General features: G+C 44.6%; 1 protein-coding gene across 1 annotated transcript in view; it reads left to right on the top strand.

Moving 5' to 3' along the window:
- Positions 1-2,071: 2,071 nt before the first annotated feature.
- The window catches only part of MCOLN3 (mucolipin TRP cation channel 3), a 426,432-nt gene continuing 407,799 nt past the window's right edge, over positions 2,072-20,704 (top strand). The window contains exon 1 of the mRNA XM_086936329.1: positions 2,072-2,185. The gene's annotated coding sequence lies outside the window, so the exon portion shown is untranslated. The remainder of the gene's footprint in view (positions 2,186-20,704) is intronic.

Below are 20,704 nucleotides of genomic sequence, written 5' to 3'. Positions count from 1 at the left end.
AACCTAATCTACCTATTCTACCCTCTTCAATCTATCCCACCCTAATCTACCCCACACAAATCTACCCATCTATTCCACTTCAATCTACTCCAATCCAATCTACCTCACTCTACCCCACTTTCCCCACTCCACTCCACCCCACCTCACTGCAATCTACTCTACCCCACTCTGATCTATCCCACTCTGATCTACCCCACTCTACTCCAATCTACTTCACTCCACCCCAACCCAGCCCAATCCAGTCATTCCTCTTTAATATACCCCACTCCAATCTACTCCACCCCAGTATACCCCATTCCAGTGCAATCTATCCTACTCGAATCCACCCAATTTACCCCCACTCCACTTCACCCTCATCTACCCCACTCTTCCCCACTCTACTCTTTCCCAATCCATCTCACTCCACTAAATTCTTGACACCAATCCCATTTATCCAACCTCACTCCACCCCCTCTCCTCCCCTCCAATCTAATCTAATCCACTCCACTCTACCTCAATCTACCCACTCCAATCCACCCAATTTGCTCTACTCTACTCCAACTACCACTCTCCGTGCTGCTCTACCCAATCTACCCCACTCCACTGCACTCAATACTACCAGATGCCACTGAAATCTATCCCACTCCAGTCTAATCTAACCCACTCCACCCCAATCCAGCTCACTCCAATCTATCCTACTCCATCCCAAACTACCCTAATTCAATCTACCCCATCCAACCTGCCCACTCCAATCTACCCCAATCTACTCTACTCCACTTTAATCTACCCCACCCTAACTCAATCTACCCCACTCCAATCTACCTCATTCCAATCTACCTCACCCATTCCAATTACACACCACTCTATTCAACTCCACTCTATCCTACTCCACTCCAGTCTACCCCACTTCACTCTTATCTACCCTACCAAAATCCACACAATCTATCCCACTCCAATCTACTACACTCCACCCTAATCTACCCCACTCCATTCCAATCTACTCCTCTCCACTCCAATTTATCCCACTCCACTCCAATCTACCTCAATCCACTGCACTCCACTCTTCCCCACTCGACTCTAATCTTCTCCACTCCACCCCAATCTACCCCACTCACCTACTCCAATCTATCCCACTCCATTATATCTCAATCTACCTCAAACTACCCACTCCACCCCACTCCAATCCAATCCATCCCACCCCATCCCAGTCTACCCCACACCATTCCAGCCTATCTCACTCCCCATTCTACCTCACTCTACTACACTCTAACATACCCCAATCTAGCCCACTCCAAACTACCCCAATCTACTCCCACTCCATTTCATTCTACCCTACCATAATCCCCTCCAGTCTACCCCACTCCAATCCAATGTATCATAAGATATCCCACTCCATCCTACTCCAATCCTATTTATCCCACTCCAATCAACGCCTCTCTAATTTACCTAAATCTACTCCATGGCAGTCTACCCCACTCCACCCCAATCTACTCCATTCCACCTCAATCTCCTCCAATTCAATCTATCCCACTCCAACCTCCCACGCCAATCTACCCAACTTCCCCACTCCAATGTACCCAAGTCCACTCTACTCCACTCTACCCCACTCCACTCTGTCAATCTACCCCACTCCACCCCAACCTACCCCAGTCCATTCTACCCCAATAAACTCTACTTCATCCAGCCCACCCCACACACTTTTCACCATGCTGAAGGAGCAGCCAGACTGGTGTACAGAATTTTTAAAACGCATTTTATTGCCAAGGCCAATATCTTTGGAATAGGCGAAACCTATTGGATGTGCCAATGCCTGTGTTAATTTGTTTTCCGTTTTTCCATAAATGCAGTTCAGGGTTGTTCTTTAGAGTCCGTACTTTCCGCAGTCACTGTATTTCTCACATGTCTGCTTGAATTTTTGAGCTCCGCGGCTTCGAGGCCGAGGCTGTTCTCTTCCTGTGCTCGGTCCTCGGTGCGGTGAAGTTCGAAGTGAAGCATTCCAGTGACACGTGCGTGGCTCAGGCGGGGCGGGAGAGGGAGCCCGCGCCCACTTGTAGCTGCCTTGTTGTCATCTGACTCCGGCCGCAGAGAGTGCGAGGGCAGAGCCGTGGAGAGGCACCGAGGCAACTCGGCAGGAGGCACCATCGGGACACCCGTGCCCAGCGGCAGAGCTGATCCTGCAGGAGTCACAATCCGCACCCGGAACAAGGTGGGACTTTTAATTACGATTTGTGGCCTCAGACGGCCGCCAAACTTAACAGGCCACAGAATTAACAGGTAGCTGTCTTGCCATCAGCACCAAGTTAGATCATGTGACCACTTTTACACTGAGAGTACTGTTTCAACAGAATGTGTAAATGAGAGATTAAGTCCCCTCCGCTCCTGCAGGGTGTGGCACTGATGGCAATTTTGTGTGAAAAGGAGTTTATGGAACAATGGGATAAAACTACAATTTCGCCGAGACTCCTCATTGAAATAATACAACCTTGTCGATCGTAGGAGTTCCAAAGTCAGCATCCTCACCCAACCCATTAACGCCCCTAAAATGCTACTAGTTTCATCATGAGTGGTATGTGGGGTGTGACGTTAGCTATTCAAGTGCCCAGCCCCACTTTTAAATATTTTAGACTTGTCAAAGTTTTATTGATATTCTTCTCAGGGTATTTAAAATGAGAGTCACGTGGCTGAAGTCATGATTTTGTCCCGGCGCAATTTAGTGGGTCATTTGCTAATCAAGTTTGTTTATTTTTTTCAAGCATATGGGTGAAATCTTTAAAATTCGTGGAGTGGGGAAAAAGGCAACTTCACATTGTTGCAACCGTGGGCCCCAGTAAATGCATTCCAATCTCATGTGTTAAAGCTGTGAACGTGTTTATTTGAGTAATCAGTTGGCACATTGTTTTGCACAGTTTCTAAACAATGTGATACATATGATTTCCTGTCTAAACATCTCTCCTTGACTTAGAAGTACTACTCCGCTTATTATTTCTAGGAAGCAAGCACAGGATACAGCTGTGCATAGAGCAGAGGTCTTCAAACTTTTGGATGCCGAGACCCCCCTGTCAACATTTTGAGGCGCAAGACCCCCTCCTGACAAAGATTTCTAAACCTATAGGCAGGGCTACTAAAATTATGAGGCAGGTGAGGACCAAATTACGCGACAGGCTGTGAAGTAAATGTAAGTGATGTTATGTGATGCTGTGTATTTTGGGATAGCATTGCTTCATTATTTTGACATTGTTTACGCACAGTAACACTGAGGAAAGATTTCACCCCATCAGTACCCGTTTATAACCAAAATTCAGAAATTAACATCAGAAAGATTTCTAGTCAACCTTTGAGAAGGGCCTTCCACTCCGCAGGAATATGTGCTGCCACATTAGAAGCTCACCTGGCCCTGGCAAGGAGAAGCCGGGGTCCCTTAAAAACCTGGCGGTTTTGTGCAGAGTTAAGCAGTTTACCCATGCAGCTTTTCTCTCACCCCTCCCTTCCATCCCTCTCTCCTCTCCTAACCCCGGATCCCTCTCTCACTTTGCAGGCCATTTTCTTTCACCCCTTTTTACAACTTCTGAACTCTCCCCATTCAACCTCTCACTTCACCTTTAATCACCTCTTGCCATTCTCTCTTTTCACTGTCCTCATCTCTAACAGTCTCTCGCATTTATCTCATGGCCTCTCTGGTCCCGTCACCTCCCGTGCCCCTCAGCACTTCTCATTCACCTCGTCTCTCCATTCAAATTTTTGTCTATTTGTATCTTACACCTCTCCAGTCCCCCCATTCAACTTTCACATCTCCCCTTTGTTCTAACAGAAGCCCTCACCTTTGGCTCACACTCACTTCTTGCGTGTCCACACTTCTCTTCAGCAATTCACATTTCTCCTCTTCCCAGACCTCTTCAATCAAATTCTCTCACTCCCTTGCTGTCCTCTTTCATCCCTTCATCTCTCCTCATCAAGCATACGGGTCGGACCCGTGCCACTCTGCTTATTGTTCCCTAATTCAAGAAGGCATGAGTTGTCTGTCTCGCTGTTTTGGTGCAGGCTGCGCAGTTATGGAACTTACACCCTCCTTTGCTTCACTCGACCAAGAATCTATTATCCTTTAGGAAGATATAAAAACATTTCTCTATGCTCTGTAGGTTACCCCATTTGGCTGGTTCTCCTTCTCCTTCTGTGTGTTTCTCATTTACCTACAGGCAGCAGATGGTTATTAGCCCCAGGACATCTTTTGGTAACAGTAGTGCACTACAAATGTAAATATTAATATAGCCAGAAGCAGGGGAGTCACTAGGCTAGAAATTCAGAGAGGACTAACACTCCCAGCCAGGGCTGGTCCTAACACTGGTCGCACACGGTGCAACAGTCTTTTTTGGTGCCTCACCCCCGTTTCCTCCTTCTCCATGAGTTCCTTCACCGCCACTCACCAACAATGGACCTCATCTCTCGATAGCACCTTTCTGACAAACATTCCATTTTTTTATAGCTCTACTCATAGTTTACTCGCACTCAGTTCTGTGATCTGCATAGTACACGTTCTTTTTAGCAGGCAGATTAACCCTCTGCACACTGTGTGGGTGACAAGAGTGCCCATGTGAGTGCACGGTGAGCGATGCAACATTGCGAGAGTAGGGTAAGAAAAGTGTGCAGGGTGAGTGAGGTGGCGTATGAATTTATGAATTTGGGTGTGAATGAAAGTTTAGAATGGGACCAATGAATGTATGATTACTGATGGGCTTGTTTGAGTAAGTTGCATATTGAGCAGTGAGGGGGACAGGTGAGTGAAGTGTCACATGAGTGCAGGATGAGTAGTGTACTTGTGTGACTGCAGGGTGAGGTATAGGGTGAACAGCGCAAGTGCATTGTGAGTGCACAGTGATCACTGTGAGTGCAGGGTGAGTTGGTGAATGGTGTGAGTGCATGGTGATCAGTGTGAGTGCAGGGTGAGCGTGAAAGTGAAGGGCGAGAATGAGCCGCGAGTTGTCTGAATGCAGGGCACATTCCAGACACTTAAAGTAACTAATCATGTTATTGACGGCGGCGTAGGGTTTAAGATCTAAGTTAAACTATTACGGCATTAATCGGGGATCGAGGGTGGAGGAAATAAATAATGTGCTTATCCTGCAACAAACTTACAGTCCTATGGTTAGGGTTGCCAGCAGATTATTTTGATGGCCCAGTCGGTACAAAAATAAGCAGTCACCTAAAGCTGTATTTTCAGCATTTATCTGTGCATACTTCGAACAGCAAATATAAATAGAAAGCACTTTTAATTGTGTTCTAGGGCTCCCTCAATTATCCATGACTGATGAAGAGAAAAAAGACAGAAAAGTCACATAAGGAATGCATACATACTTTTGTATTTAAAAGTCTTTTTAGTGTAAAGAGGAGGTCTTTCCAGGCTCTTTAAACAAAACAGGCAGGCCTTTTTCTTTTGGCAAACCCTACTTTATATTCCTTTTCATTAAATGCATTCTCACTGTACAACAGTAATTGTAAAATAAGGAGCAGGCAAAGTGGGGGCCCAGGGGGTACTGGAACCAGGAAAAAAACACTAAGCCTCTGTAACAAGTTTACAAAGACATGTAAATATGCAAATGGTCTTTAAAGACCTGTGAAAAACTCAGCTGCAGGAGATGACTCCAGACACTGCCCAGCCGAGCCCCCAGCAGCTCGAGTTTCACTGCAGCAGCAGCCGAGTTGAAACACATGATGAGGGAGGAGGGGGGCTGAAGCCCTTGTGCCTCGACAGAAGTGTGGCTGTGAAGGCGCGACCCCCTTGGCATCACTCCACGGCCCCCCTGAGGGTCGCGCCCCACAGTTTGAAGACCCGTGGCCTAGAGACAGAAGATGGGTTAAATGAGGCACATTCAATGCATAGACTTCTCATTTGCACTCATTTTAGGGAGATTTTATAGTAATTTAATCTACTCCATGGGATCTTTGGGTACATTTGGAAAAAGGAGATTTGTTAGTTAACTAGCAAGACAGCTGAGTAAAGCGGAACAGGTTGTCTGTAACTCTACTGCTAAATAAAGTTAAAATTTGAAGAGATATACTCATTTAATCAGCAATCAATGTTTATGTTTATGTTTATGTTTCTTATAAAGCGCTCGAATACCGAAGTGTCTTGGCGCTGAAAGTGAAAGGGTGAAAACACTATGGGAATGCAGGAAACACAGTGGGAATGCTTATAACCTATGCAGCTGTAAAAAAACAGGTTTTCAAATTCTTCCTAAAAAGCTGGAGATTCGGCTGACGTCTCAAGAATATTGGTAGTTTATTCCAGAGCATAGTTGCACCGTGTGTTATGGCTCGCCTGCCCCATCTAGCTCTTCTAAATTTTACTGTTTTTATTAATCGTTGATTAGCCGATCTAAGGGCTCGTGGGGGAGTATAAGCTATAAAAAGCTTTTGAAGATCCGCTGCACTTCCCCCATTTACTGCTTTATATACCAGAGTTAGCGTTTTAAATTCAATATGTTGTTTAATAGGGAGCCAGTGTAGTGATCTAACTCAAACTAATGTCGATTGTCCTCTGCGCAGCCCCAGAAGAAGTCTGGCAGCCGTGTTTTGCAAGGATTGCAGTTTTTATAGCTGAAATCTATCAATACCCAGGTACAGTGCATTTACATAGTCCAACTTTGATGGAAAAAGCGCTACCATCACAGTTTTCTGAAGTGCTTTAGGAATAAAAGGAAGAATTTTTCGCAATGATTCCATTGTTCTTGCTCAATATTTTTCTGAATCTGTGCATATAGAAATATACATCAATGCATGAGACTGAGTTTAGTTTATCACACATCAGTAAAATCCATCTTCTACCCTATATAGAATATCATACTTGACATACACTAAAGAGCGAACTCACCACTTCACTGTTTTCAACTAGTTTCTTTGGAGTGGCTCTGACATATGTCGCATGCTTTTTACTGACACACTGAAGCAACTATGACCACATAGTAGAATATTGACCTTCACATAGGGAGAGGAAGAGCACTTCCCCGAAAGCCACCTACATTAATTGATCTTTAAAAGGCTGCATTCCATGCTGAGTACTTTTAATGTCAGGGAAGGGGACACACTCAAACTTTCCGCTCAGGTTTGGATGTGGCATGTCCTTAGGTAGGATTTCTTATCATGGAAACATCGAGGCATATTTACAACAAACAGACGCAATGCGGCACTGCAAGCCAGCTTGCTGCATTATGCCATAAGGAAAGCGCAGGGATGCGTCATATTTACTGCAAAACTATGCATCCTTGTACTTTCTTTTGCGCTGGCGCACAATTGGCTGCGTAGCGCCAAGACAGGCACCCTTACACCATAGTGCAAGGGTGTCTGCATTGTAGGAATGATTATGTTTGTGCAGGAAGGGCCACCTTCCTGCACAAAAACAATCAATGGAAGAGTTTTTCCTCCTTCTGTGTGCTGCATTCTGCAGCACACATAGCAAGAGGAACTAACAAAGAGAAATAAGGACATGTATCTTCGTTACGCCTCCCTGGGAAGACATAGGCTTTTGACGCATTCCCAAGTTTACAAGCCCTTGTAAATCTGCGGAAGTATCAAAATCCATGAGTTCTGCGTGGGAACACCCACTGCAACGCCCAGGGAACACCTGTTTGATGCAGAATAAGGCATTGCAGTGACTTGTGCTGCTTTACCTTATTCCATATCTACGAGGCCATGAAAAGCCATGCAAAGTGGCTTTGCGTGGCCTTGTATATATGGATATGCACTATGCTCCGCCGCTGCGTTAAAAAAAGTGATGCTGTGGTGGCTCAGGCTCTTTGTAAATATACCCTATAGAATGTTCCTTGTATTTGTGGACCAAGTTGTTTATTGTTAATGGATTCCACAGAGGCGTGCTACTTGAGTGAACACAAGGTCCCACCACGAGGAAGACAGCTCACTCTTGTTTACATAATTGTTATCAAGAGCTAAGTCATTGATGTATTGTGCACGCAATGTGGAATGCTAAGTTTCTCTTGTAACTAGACTTTGGTGAAATGTTTTTTTTACATTCACTGTATCCTTTGCCAGTCTAGGTGGATGAGAGAGAAAAGTCAGATCTCACAAACCAAGTCCCTGATAGGTCTGTTTGGAATATGGAAGCAGGAATAGACGGGAACAAGTCTTGAAAACTCCTGCTGAATCAAAACATCGTAGGACACACACACACATTTTCAGGAAAGTTGCACACCCTGGAAACTTTTGTAAACATACACCAATAAAATGTCAGAAATGTTAGTTTAATTATGCCCCTATGACGGGAAAGAGGGAGGATTTACATCCAAAACCGATGTGGGCAAAGGACAAGTGTACTTTTTCATTGATCTCGGTGTACAAGATATTTTCATGACGAAAATTAGCCAGCCATAGAGCTAGGGTTTGAGGTGTAGGGCTAGGGTTCTGAGGTTCGCAGGAAATGGCAAAAAGGTATTTGTGAACCGTAAAAGCATTTTCAATCTAACGTAAGAACTGACTAATTTCTACTCACACAGATTTACATTTTTGCTTGTGAATATTGTAGTTTACAATTTGCAAAACTGTCTCTAGCACTGACTATCAGCTTAGTTGTGGATTGCCCAGCAGAAAGACTGCCTCTGTTTTATTTTTCAAAATTGTATATTTCACTTTGTGTACACTGTGCAAGCGTCTTGAGTACTTTATATGCCCACTCACACAATAGTGAAATTCTGTTCGTGCAGAGTAAATCATATGCCTCGGCAACATTATTACATACATTGTGATGCATTGCCAATCGTGCATTTATTGTACCACCAAAAGTATTATGCAATGAATATGAGCAACGACAGTCAGAAATGTATGCTTTGAGGAAAAGGACAAGTAATTAATCAAGGGTTTCAAACTCTTTTTAAGCAAAGACAACATTCGTTATCACTCTATTGATGAGTGATACTTTTCTATACTCCACAGACCTCACCCTGTGAGTGAACTATAATTAAAGATCAGCGTCCAGTCTTCCAAGTGCACCCTTTTATTATCTTCCTGTTTTCATTAAAGTATACCAGACTAGAATCTGATCACTGCAATTATGTGTTGAATGGAAACAATGCGGTGCATATAGAACAATGGTTTCAGTGTTTGCGGGCTTAAAGTTGGAACTTGGAAAACAGCCACATGGAAACAAGGAATGCGTCAGGACTGACATTGGCAAGACTTTGTTGTGTACGGTAGCAATAGGGAACATTACGTTTCTTTCATCTAAAGAAAGAGAATTATAGAATGGTATATGTTGATAGTGAACTATTTTTCACCAAGGGATTTCAAGTGTCATTATAGATAATAAGAGCAGAGCCCGGGCCGAGTGTCTTTGCTGTGACTTGTAAGTGCAAGGTGGGAAACCTCTTGTTAATCATAACTATGCGTTAGAAGTGGGATAACTGGTTGGCTGAGGTAGGCATCCAGACCAGGCACGAATCACCACTCTAGTGAACAGAGAAGGGGGTTCCCCGTGGGTATCTTAGGGATGTAGGCAGGTAGAAAGGGGGAAGAAACCAAAAATAGAAAAAGAGAGTACCCTGCCTCAAGATATGTAGGCCCTAACTATGGGGTCCTGACTGATATGTATGGAGGGGTGATTAACCAAGGGGTTGACAGGACATAGAATAATCACATGGTCGAATCAAGAGGACTAAACAGTTCAATTTTAAGAAAATATATTTTTTATTTTTATTTTTATTTTCTGATACTAAGAGTTAAAAAACTTTTTTTAGGGAGCAATATATATATATTTTTTTGGGATATATCATAAGTGCATATAAGTCATAAATAAAACAGACAGATATGGAAACAATAATGTCACAAAAATTCGTCCTACCCAGTAACAGCCTAAATTCACACGCACATAATCATTCACTTCATCCCTACTCACACTCTCTCTCCTAATTTCATACACCAATCGCTCTATCATTCATTCTACTTTTCCTTGCAGTTATGGCACATAGATGGTCAAGTCGGGATGTTCATCCGGGTAGTTGGTTTTAGCTACGGGTCCTGGTGTAATGAGGACAGTAACTGTGTTCCAGGAGACATACGCCGACGCGCGTTTCGGTGACCGGCCAATGAGGCCGCACCTTCGTCAGGGCAAGGGGCAGTATACTGGGGCGGGCACAAAGGTAAAAACTCTGATTCCTTATTGGGTTCTGCTGTTCAGAGGTAGCAGACTTTAGATGACATCATAGGGTGCATGAGCGTCTACGCTGTAATTATTTCACGAGACAGGCTATTTACAGTTCGATTCCAGAATAGTTTGGTTTCTCAGCGTTATATTTTAAAGCACCTTCCGATTTTAGCGTTCATCTGGTTTCTAGATGGCAGTTCAAGATAGCAGTAGGCAGACACAGGGCCTTTCAGGATTCAAAGCGGTGTTAGAACTCTCGAATGCCACTCGTATTCAAGTATATGTGTTCTGTCTCTAACTGGGTTCCGGGGGCATACGACTGCAATATTCCAGTAGGCACCTATATGTCTCTTTGTAGGCGGGATGATCGTATCTGGATAGCGGTTTCACTATTATTCTGTTTCCCTGCTATTTAATAGAAGTGAACAGATCTCGTAGTTCCAGGCCACTTTCATATGGAGCTGACTGCTACATCGCCTTTTTCCCGGACGCCAGTGTCCTCAAATTGGGGTTCCGCCGACTGAGTCTGTCGGCCAGTTGATCGACCAATGAATATACCACAGAAAGCCTCCACACATGTTTAAAAAAATAGATTATATTCTGAACAAAAAAGACCAGAACGACAAAAATCCAATGTAGAAGCTGTGATTTTTAACTTTAAAGGAATAAATGCAGTAACGTGCTTAGAAGCAAAAAGCGGTAAAAAGGATACTTTAGGTTGCACTGGACCACTGAAAATCAACGTTCAGGCCGACCTCATGGAAGCGCAGGCTGGCTATAGGACCCATGCAGGCCCCAGTGAACAAAGTACCTTTCTTGGTCGCAAGTAACCAGATGCATCAATCTTCTTCACACAGTTAAGGCAATGCATCAGTTCCGAGGATGGGCGCTGGAGTCAGGAGGCGTCGGGCGATGTGCCGATTTCTGCCATGCAGTTGAGGGGATGTGTCGATCTCACCAGGCTGAAATGTCTGTGAGACACAGTCCGATGCGTCAATCTCTGGAGGCAAAGAGCTTGTTCCGCTGCTCTAGTGATTTCCCTTTTGAGCCCACTTTGGTTCCCCCTTAGTTTTGCGTATTAGGCAATTTAGGTTGCCACTGATTTGCACAGCCACACAAAGTACATTTGTGTTTCGTGACATGTTATTTTAAAAATTCCCCTCACCTGTTATTTGCTATTCAGTGACTTTTCTTGGGATTTAGTCTGAACATTTCGTTCAAAGTCGAACAACATGGTGCACTGTTTCTCGTACCTGGTCAGCAACATCTCCTAATGTTTTTTTGAAATAACACGGTATCACAGCTGCAGTTTTCTAACACAGTAGTTCTTATCATATAAACCATGACTTGCCCCTGGGGGCGGGGGCGCAGTGAAGAGAATGCCACAGAGAGACCGGTCCTGGAATGGGCGCAGCACCCTTTTGTAAACTGAGTTTACACGTATGATGCGGACCACCTAACTAGTCCCACCAGGTATGGGGTCTGTTGCTAATCCCAGAAATCACTAATAAATGCCTGTGCTCACATAGTGGGGGTAGGCCTAGGCAGATATATCAGTTGCCAAGTGTGGGTTGTTATTGTATACAGCCTGCTAGTAATGCTGATTATGTTGCTCAGTTGTGTTTGCTTACTTATCGCAGCACACCTGTTCCAAAGTATACTACAATTGTTTCAATAAATGTATTGTAAACTTCATTTTTTTGTCTCTCTTTTGCTTACTATGGACATGCATGAGTTGGAAACAAAAGATGATGATCACTTTCCACTGTTTCTTTGGGGACTAGAGGTTCATGTTCTAGGTTTGCCAAAATCACCTGCTACTCTGGAAAGGTTAGGAGTTCAGGTGAGGCACTGTGAGCTAGTCGGACGTGGTAGAGAGTCTCAGTCCCTACATTCAGGTGTCCTGTTATCCCAAGGCACAATTCTGCTTCCCAGCAGAATCGCTGCAGCAATGCGATGTGCTGACTTTACTCCCACAACCTTGTTGATGCACCAGTTCTGCTGCACGTAGACAGGAGATGCGTTGAGATCCATGTTGCAAGTAGCGAGGCCTCATCCAATGAGTCAGGAACAGGAGTAGAGACTTCGATATCCCTGAGTCGCAAGCCAACAAGTCTTTGAAGATCACTTGGAGGGAAGGCAGAGTCCAGCTCTCCTTCAGCTGAGTCAGATAGCAGCTAGCAGAAGGGCAGTACAAGAGAAAAGTAGGCCTTCCAAGTCTGCTATTCAAAGATGAATCCTTTTAGCAACACAGCCGTCCTTCTGACAGAGGTTCAGGTCAGGATACAGAAGTGTCTGATTTTAGAGGGGGGTCAGAGACCCAGTACTTATACCCAAAAGTGTCTTTGATGTGGGGGATGACTTACAAGGAGCTCTCTGAAGTACACGAGTATCACTTTCAACCCAGTCCTGTCTGCCAGGCTATCTGTGGGGGATAATCAGTCCTTTGTGTGGGGACAGGACACAGCCTATTCAAGTGAAGTGTTAGCCTCTCCCTTCCATCCTGCCCAGGCAAGGCAATCAGAATGCAGATGTATGTCGATTGGAATGTACTCAGAAGCGTGGGTAGGGTACACCTTGTGCAAAACCAATATTTGAGTAACAGTATGACCGAAATTCTCTCCAAAATGCTCTAGGGAATAAAATAGGAACGGCCACCCACGTCCCAAGAGACCTCCGTGGCCAAAAGGGCACAAAAGGGCACAGAGTATATACAGTGAACAAAGAATCGCTCCCGAGCAAAAAACCATTTATCATTCACAGGTCAGTCCAATAAATTGTTCAAATTCAGGGTGCACTCAAATAAATGTTCTTCTTTTTATTTTCTTGTTTTCCTTTATCCTTGTCATAAACGTAGTTATATTGTACAAAAATTCACAATAAATAAGTTGGTGTAGATGACATAGCCAAATGTAGCCAGTAGCTGACACGTGTTTCGGCTTAGAGAACACCCAAATACAATTGGTGCCTCAAAAGACTAGCAGCTGTATTAAAAGCTAATGAAGGGACATTAGCTACATTGAAAACTCAAATAGCAAAACAGGGTGATCCTGCTCCTCATTCCTTTAACCCCTTCGATGCTGATGACGAGCTCAGCTTGTCATCACCCACGGGTGGCGTGTGCTGATGACGAGATGAGCTCGTCATGTAACGCGGAAAAGTGAAAAAAGCCGCGCAGCGCAAAAATCACCGCAGCAGCGATGCGGTTAATATTTAAAATGAGGCTGTTTACAAAAAGAGAATCTGCAAAAACTGAACATCTTCTAACTATGTAAACAGCTCAGTGTGGTAGTTTCCTCATGAATACAAAAAGGCTAATACAATGTTAAGAACTTGACCCCGCAGATCTTGCTCTCGCTTCAGAGCCATTGTTCATGTGTAAAACAATTGCTCCGTACCAGAGTCTTTGGAAAGAACAACTTGGATGATTACAAGTATTGGACAGTGGCTAATTCAGGGACATTGCTGTGCTGGGTATAATCAACATCGATCTGAAGAATAGAATCATCATGCCACTTCCAATTGGCAGAAGATATTCACGTTTACAAACAACGTCTCTATTCACCAGAACAAAAATAAACACCACTGTGTAAGTCAAGACAATTGAATACAAACATTGCACGTTTAGCATTGGTGTGCTTCACTGCCAACAGTGTCTCCAACCAGGAATATCAGAACTTTACTCAATCAAAGTTAGTATAACCTACAAATAAACATTTGCTAGGCACCTTAAGAGGAGGAAGTGTGCTGGTTGTCTACTCGTTATTGTTTGCCATGCAGAAGATTGGGGTTGGAAGGCACAAATCTGAAGTAAGGGAAAAATCAACAAACTATGGATCTATTTTTGAACCACGCCCACATTTACCATGCATGCCTTTACAACGCGGTCCAAACTCCAAATGCATCATTATAGCGCATTCCTTTGCCATGCAAGTCATTACAACAACTTGCCTGAAGGAAAATGCTGGAATTTGGAATAGTATAATTTACTATTCCAACTCCAGTCTGAGCAATGATAGGGAAAGTGTTGTACTCAAAGACCAACATAAGGCAAGAGGTTATATTTACTTGCATGGTAAAGGAATGCGTTGTAAAGACACATTTTTGGTTTGGACAGGCACAGCATGGTTCGAGCCACATTGTAAAGGCAGTGTCCCACAAACCATGCATTTAATAGTTGGTTAATTTGGATTGAATAATATCCATGGTATATGGTTGGTTAAATAGGATTGAATAATATTCATGGTATATATTTTGAGAGTTGGGGAGTCCTAGCAATGCTTTCAATGATTCTTGTTTCTGGGTTCACATTTCTAGCTCTAGGTCTTGCCATTTTGTCTACAATCATCCCAAAAGTCTGGGCTCCCTTGTAGGGAAGTTTCACAACAGGGAGATGATGATAATGGTTCAGTTCAGGCAAAGTTCCACTTAATTCTGAAAACAAAACAAGGAACCCAGTGAGACCTAAGTTTTCAATTAATCCTGTATACATTCCATAGATTCCTGTTCAACCGGAACATGTCAAAATTATTGTTGACTCATGGCTTAGACCGTAAAAGAGCTCATGTCAGAGTAGATATGGAAGCAGTGTTCAAACAGGAGACCAGCACTGTCATGTAGAGACATCTACTAAGCTTATTCTCAAGAAAAACTATTCTACCAAACATTATGTGTGTGGCATCCTACCTGCTGTCCTATCCTGGTGTGGAATGTTGTGTGTTTTGTAGAATATGGGATGTTATTAGCGTGAGTGTTCTTTCCCTATCAGTTGACATTTCTGTCTGCAGCTTTGGCTGAGCTTTATACATCATAGCTCCTTGTGGGGTTCCTTTACCTGTAAATTATTTCTGGATCAAGTACATGTGCCTGCCTGCCTCCTATACCTTCTTATCAGTGTGCAGCTTTTAAATGTAATGCAATTGCTTTGGATATATGGAAACATGGTTAGACAATTGATTTGCCAAACTACTAGGGAAATTGGACCAGATTGGTGGAAACAATCATCACCAAGATGAGGTGGCATGTTATTGATCTTCATGGCACCATGGGTAGAAAGAAGGATTATTAAAATCCCTTCACTTCAAGTGTCCAGTTTCAATCTCCAATGTAAGAAGGAAGGATCTGAGTTAGTGGCTTGATGATTCAAGTACGCCCATACTGTGAGACCACATATTCTCCTTTTAAATTCCTTTCATACATCAGTAGACTACAAACTTCACATTATACACTTTGCACTTTAATGCCTGACTGTTGACTTTAGTCACCTTTTTATTCTTTGTTACATCAGGGGGACTACAAACTTAGTTCTTTGTATTTCAATGTTTGACGGGTGATCTATCTTAATGTCTACTTTTGTGACATGTGGGGCTTACCCAATCCTATTAAACAAAATGTAACTACCTTTATTCTTTTTACTTCTGTAATTTATGTTTCTGGATAGGAGTTGGCACCTATCTAATATTAATTGGGAGAAAATTGTTAAGCTTTTTATTAAGTGAAACAATAAAGTAAACTTGACTTGCCACTATCACTATGAATGGCAGTGCTTATGTGTGGTGAACAACAATGGTAGGTTGCTTTCCAAGGATTGGGCTAGCTGTCAAATGGAATATTCTGCCAACCTAAATGAGTTATTGGTGTTCCTTCTGGTCTTCAGGTCCTTTGTAAATTCTCAGTAAGGCCAGACAGATGTAGTAATTCCAGGTAACGTGGTCAAAAAGCATTACTTTAACAGACAAGGTGGAACACACTCTAAGCATTTGTTTGCACTAGCACTCCAAATTGAACTGTGTGAGCAATGGTACCATCAAAGGACGTTGGCGACCTTCTCAATGCATTTTCCACCCTCTCAGGAATTACCATATTTCACAGGGTTGTGTAAGAAGTTGGAGTAAATGCATGCTCTACTTCCTATATTCTGATCCTGTTTCCCAGCCCACAGAGCCTATAATGGGATGCTGTCTAGCCACATAGCCTGACATCTCTATTTTTGCAGTGTTCCATGATCCCCTAATTTCCTGGACACTGGCGTTGTTTACAAAGAAGACGGTCCAATCAATATCCAACAGTGACATCGGACCCCTTGAGAATGCCACACCTAATCTGTAAGCCCCCAAAATATTATCATGTAAGAAAGTATTCCTAAACATCTTCACACATATCCACATTCGCTGTCAAGGTGCAGTCCCAAAGAAAATGGATTTTCATAAGCAAGCATATACAATACGTTGCACCAAATGACATTCATAAACCATAACCGATAGTCCAAAGGGGAATAATCTTTACATTTTTGTTAGAATCTTCTTTTATTTTGAGCTTTTTAATTGGAACAGACATTTGAGCGTGCAACATTCAAGCAGCCAACTCGTTTCCTCCAAACAATGTACTTCTTCAAGGCAACATATGACAAGAAACAATGTCAGAACCAATAATGTGACTTTGTCAATCATTCTCTCAAAGTAAGTCTCCATGTCACATATCATTGTTCATTCTTACCCTGGTTTTGTCAGTTTTGCAGGATGATACAATTAAACATGGTCAGAAGCCGATTCAGAGGGCAACAGAGAAAGTAGGAGTTTCTGGGCCCAGACGTGGGGCATAAGGCCTTTATTCCTGATGTCCTGAGGCCCGAACTACTATGGATCCTTATCAAGTAGAGCAAGTATCGAATCAACACTTGACTCTAAGTGTTAGCGCGGGTCAAGCAGACCAAGGCTTCTTGAGGGGGATGAATACCGGGAGTGATCACAGGCTCACAACTCCAAATACGCACTGTCCGGTCAAATACTTACTTTTATTTCAAAAAAGTATTTATTGTACCACTACCAACACAAAGGAATATATGACATTCACAAATAACCCCCACAGTTCCCTAAGGTCAAGGCTCTCGTGTTTCTTTAGGCAGTTCCCTGAGTCCCACTCCCTCCTCGCCCTGAGCAATAGTTGTTATTCCCCATTAACAATAGACTACTTTCCTCCTGGCATACGGGGTCGCATGTTCCTCAATGCAAATTGGCGATGACACGTTTGTCACATCGATGACCATGGCTTCACCTCTTCTGACATAAAAGGGTCGCTGACTTTCCCTGCACACGGGCAATGTCTTGACGGGTGCAGCAGCTGTATCCTCACACTTCCCTAAGGGAATCAACTAAACAGCATTCCCAAATGGACCTCTCTCCCTCCAATGCTCTCCTCTTCTTTACAGGCCACATTAGGCTTGACAATCAAGCAGTTGTTGGTGCTACTGGCCAGTGGTCTTAGATCCCCTGGCTGACGTCCCCTCATCGAGCTGGGAGACAAGCAGGCCTTAGACTCCAGTCTGGGTCACAAGCAGAAGTCTTGCAGTGTTTGTCCTCATCGCACAGCCTGACTGGCTGCTTGACTGTTGACAATTTCCAGGGTCTCAAGCTCACCTTATAGTCCACTTCTAGACTCCAAGTGTGATTTAGAATTTGAGTCTTTTAAATTAATGTTGAGGGTCTGCTTCCTTTTGAAGTGTCCACTCCTCTTTCCTCTCTTTCTTCAGAAAGCAGTCTGTCACAGCAGGAGCAACTCCAAAATGAATAGCCCCCAACACAGGCCATTAGAGTGACTAGGGATTCACATCAAAAAGTTAGCCCAGAGCCTCAGCCCAACTTTTTATTATTCTCTTATTTTAGCCCCTGAGATGTACCACTCGCAGGCACACATACACCCATCACATGCATAGTCCTACTATTTAGACCCTGATTAACCACTCGTTATCTGAAGGTTATGCCCTTGTCAAGCCCATTGGGAAAAACACCTCCGTCCCTTGGTCTGATATGTCCAACTTGAGGCCCATCTCCCTTTTGCCGTTTGTCGGCAAACTGATGGAGAAACATGTCAACCTTCATTTCTCCAGTTTCATTGAGCAGGCCGTATGCCTGGACCATTCTCAATCAGGGTTCAGGCCAAAGTATAGTACCGAGACTGCTCTCCTTTCGGTCACGGATACTATACGTATGTCTCTGGACAGGGGTTTTTCTGTGGTTTTGGTGCTGTTGGACTTGTCCGCAGCATTCGACACCATATCACATGCCATTCTTCTAAGAAGACTAGAGGAGATTGGCTTGGAAAAATCTGCCCTGGCGTGGTTCACCAGCTTCCTCACAGACCGTACCCAGCAGGTGAACATGGGCACTTTCAGTTCCACTCCTTCCAAAATCACTAGAGGAGTCCCGCAGGGCTCCTGTCTCAGCCCTACGCTGTTTAATGTTTATGTTGCCTCTCTGACCAGTATTATGAGGTCTTACGGGTTCGTACCCATATCATACGCCGATGACACTCAGTTGTTGTTTACCTTTAAAACCTGAACCCCTGTGGTAAGGCAAGCCTTCTCGAGTGGCATGACGGCGGTCGCCAGTTGGATGGCCAACAACTTTCTCCAGTGTAATGTGGGAAAGTCAGAAGTCATGTTGTTCGGGGAAGCTAAAATCCTGTGGGCCCCTGACTGGTGGCCTACCAGCCTGGGAGAGGCCCCCTCCCCTAAACAGGTGGTGAAAAATCTGGGGGTCCGCCTTAACCAAGACCTCACACTTGTACATCACGTTAACATCATGGTGGGGTCTTGTTTTCATGTCATCAGCCTCCTTCGGAAGGTGTTCCCTCTTCTCCCCAACAGCTCGAGGAAGACCTTGGTTCAGGCTCTCGTGTTGAGTCGCTTGGACTACTGTAATGGTCTTCTCCTAGCGGCCAATGAGGGTGTTTTAAACAAACTCCAAGTAGTACAGAACACCGCAGCACGCCTGGTGACAAATGCCCCACCCAGAACTCCATCCCGGCCCCTTCTTAAGCTGCTCCACTGGTTGCCCATCCGTAAACGGGTGGAATTTAAGACCTGCTGCGTGGTGCACAAAAGTCTGAATAACCTAGGGCCATCCTACCTAGCTGACAAATTTGTCCATCATCGCCCCTCACGAAACCTGCGCTCTAGTAACCAGCTGTTACTGCAGGTTCCCCGAATCAGCAAGACCAGACAGGGAGGACGTGCCCTCTCTGTGATGGGTCCACGACTGTGGAATAACCTTCCCCTTTCCCTTAGGCAGTGTACCAGCCACTCTATCTTCAGGAAGAGTCTTAAGACCACGCTGTTTCAGTACTAGCGCTCACATCTCTTTGCACCCTCCAACAGCACTGCGCGGAGATACACCTCTGGGTGTGATTCCGGCGCGTTACAAACCCATAAATAAAATAAATATGCATATAACATGTATGCACTGAACAGTACCATCATCCCTGCAATGCACCACTCAGAAACCAAATACACTCAGCACAGGTGCACAGTATACATGCACTGCTGGTGAAGTTGACCCGTGGTCAGAGTGTGCTTCAGCGCCTCGCTGCTGGTCGCGCGCGCTCAGAGCGCTATTTGCTTATTTTAAACAGCCCATTTTTTCTATTTAATTGTAATTTTATTTTGTGATTTTCCCTTGTTTTTAGCGACCCTGTTTCTGCCCCTTACTTGCACCATAATTTCTCGGAAGCCCCACCGCTGCTTTGCGGGTCCGGTTCCGGGGAGGTTGTGGGAGGGAGCACCATCTTGGATCAGGAAGGGAACTGTGGCCGCCATCTTGGAGCGTCCCTGCGCTCGTGGACTGTGAGAGCAGGCTACTTAAGGCGTGGTCAGTGAGGGGGCAGCCTGGTGAAGTTGACCTGTGGTCAGAGTGTGCTTCAGCGCCTCGCTGCTGGTCGCGCGCGCTCAGAGCGCTATTTGCTTATTTTAAACAGCCCGTTTTTTCTATTTAATTTTAATTTTATTTTGTGATTTTCCCTTGTTTTTAGCAACCCTGTTTCTGCCCCTTACTTGCACCATAATTTCTCGGAAGCCCCACCGCTGCTTTGCGGGTCCGGTTCCGGGGAGGTTGTAGGCGGGGAGCACCATCTTGGATCAGGAAGGGAACTGTGGCCGCCATCTTGGAGCATCCCTGCGCTCGTGGACTGTGATAGCAGGCTACTTAAAGAACTCCTCCTGGCGCGCAGCGGTGACGCGCAGCGGGAGCGCCTTCCCTGCGCCTGAGTCATGCCAGAGTCCTGCCCGTCTGCGCTTGTCAGCGTCTCGGAGGCGGACGAGGTAGGCCTGCTGGCCTTCTATTTTCCTTTTCCTTTTTTTGGGGTGTGTGTGCATCTCTTGTCTTCATGCTCTCCTATTCTTCCACGGAGCTTCTTGCGCTGCGAAGACATACTACTACTTGCAATCATGTCTTCCCTGGTGGTCGACCTCTTAGGAAGGGCTGTTCGGGCTGAGGCTGGCGCATTCCCGGTCAGGCGGGAATCCTGCTCGAATCCCCACTCACGTATAACCAATGCTTTCTCCTCAACACCAGATCTCTCAGTAGACACTCCATTGACATCTGGAACTTGTTGTCGGACTCTAAAACATCTTGTCTGTTTCTCACTGAGACCTGGTTTGGAGAGTGCTCTGGTCCTGATCTGGTGACTACCATTCCTCCGGATTATACTATCTTTAGGAGGGATAGAGTGGAAGGCAGGGGTGGGGGTGTGGCACTAATCGTGGAGAAGCGCTTCCCTTGCACAACTTTTCCCGTTGATAATATCACG

Source organism: Lissotriton vulgaris, chromosome 1_1 (genome assembly GCF_964263255.1).
Source record: "Lissotriton vulgaris chromosome 1_1, aLisVul1.2, whole genome shotgun sequence".
NCBI classification, from domain to species: domain Eukaryota; kingdom Metazoa; phylum Chordata; class Amphibia; order Caudata; family Salamandridae; genus Lissotriton; species Lissotriton vulgaris.
The sequence above is the reverse complement of the archived record's forward strand: the minus strand, read 5'-3'. Positions and strand labels throughout refer to the sequence as shown.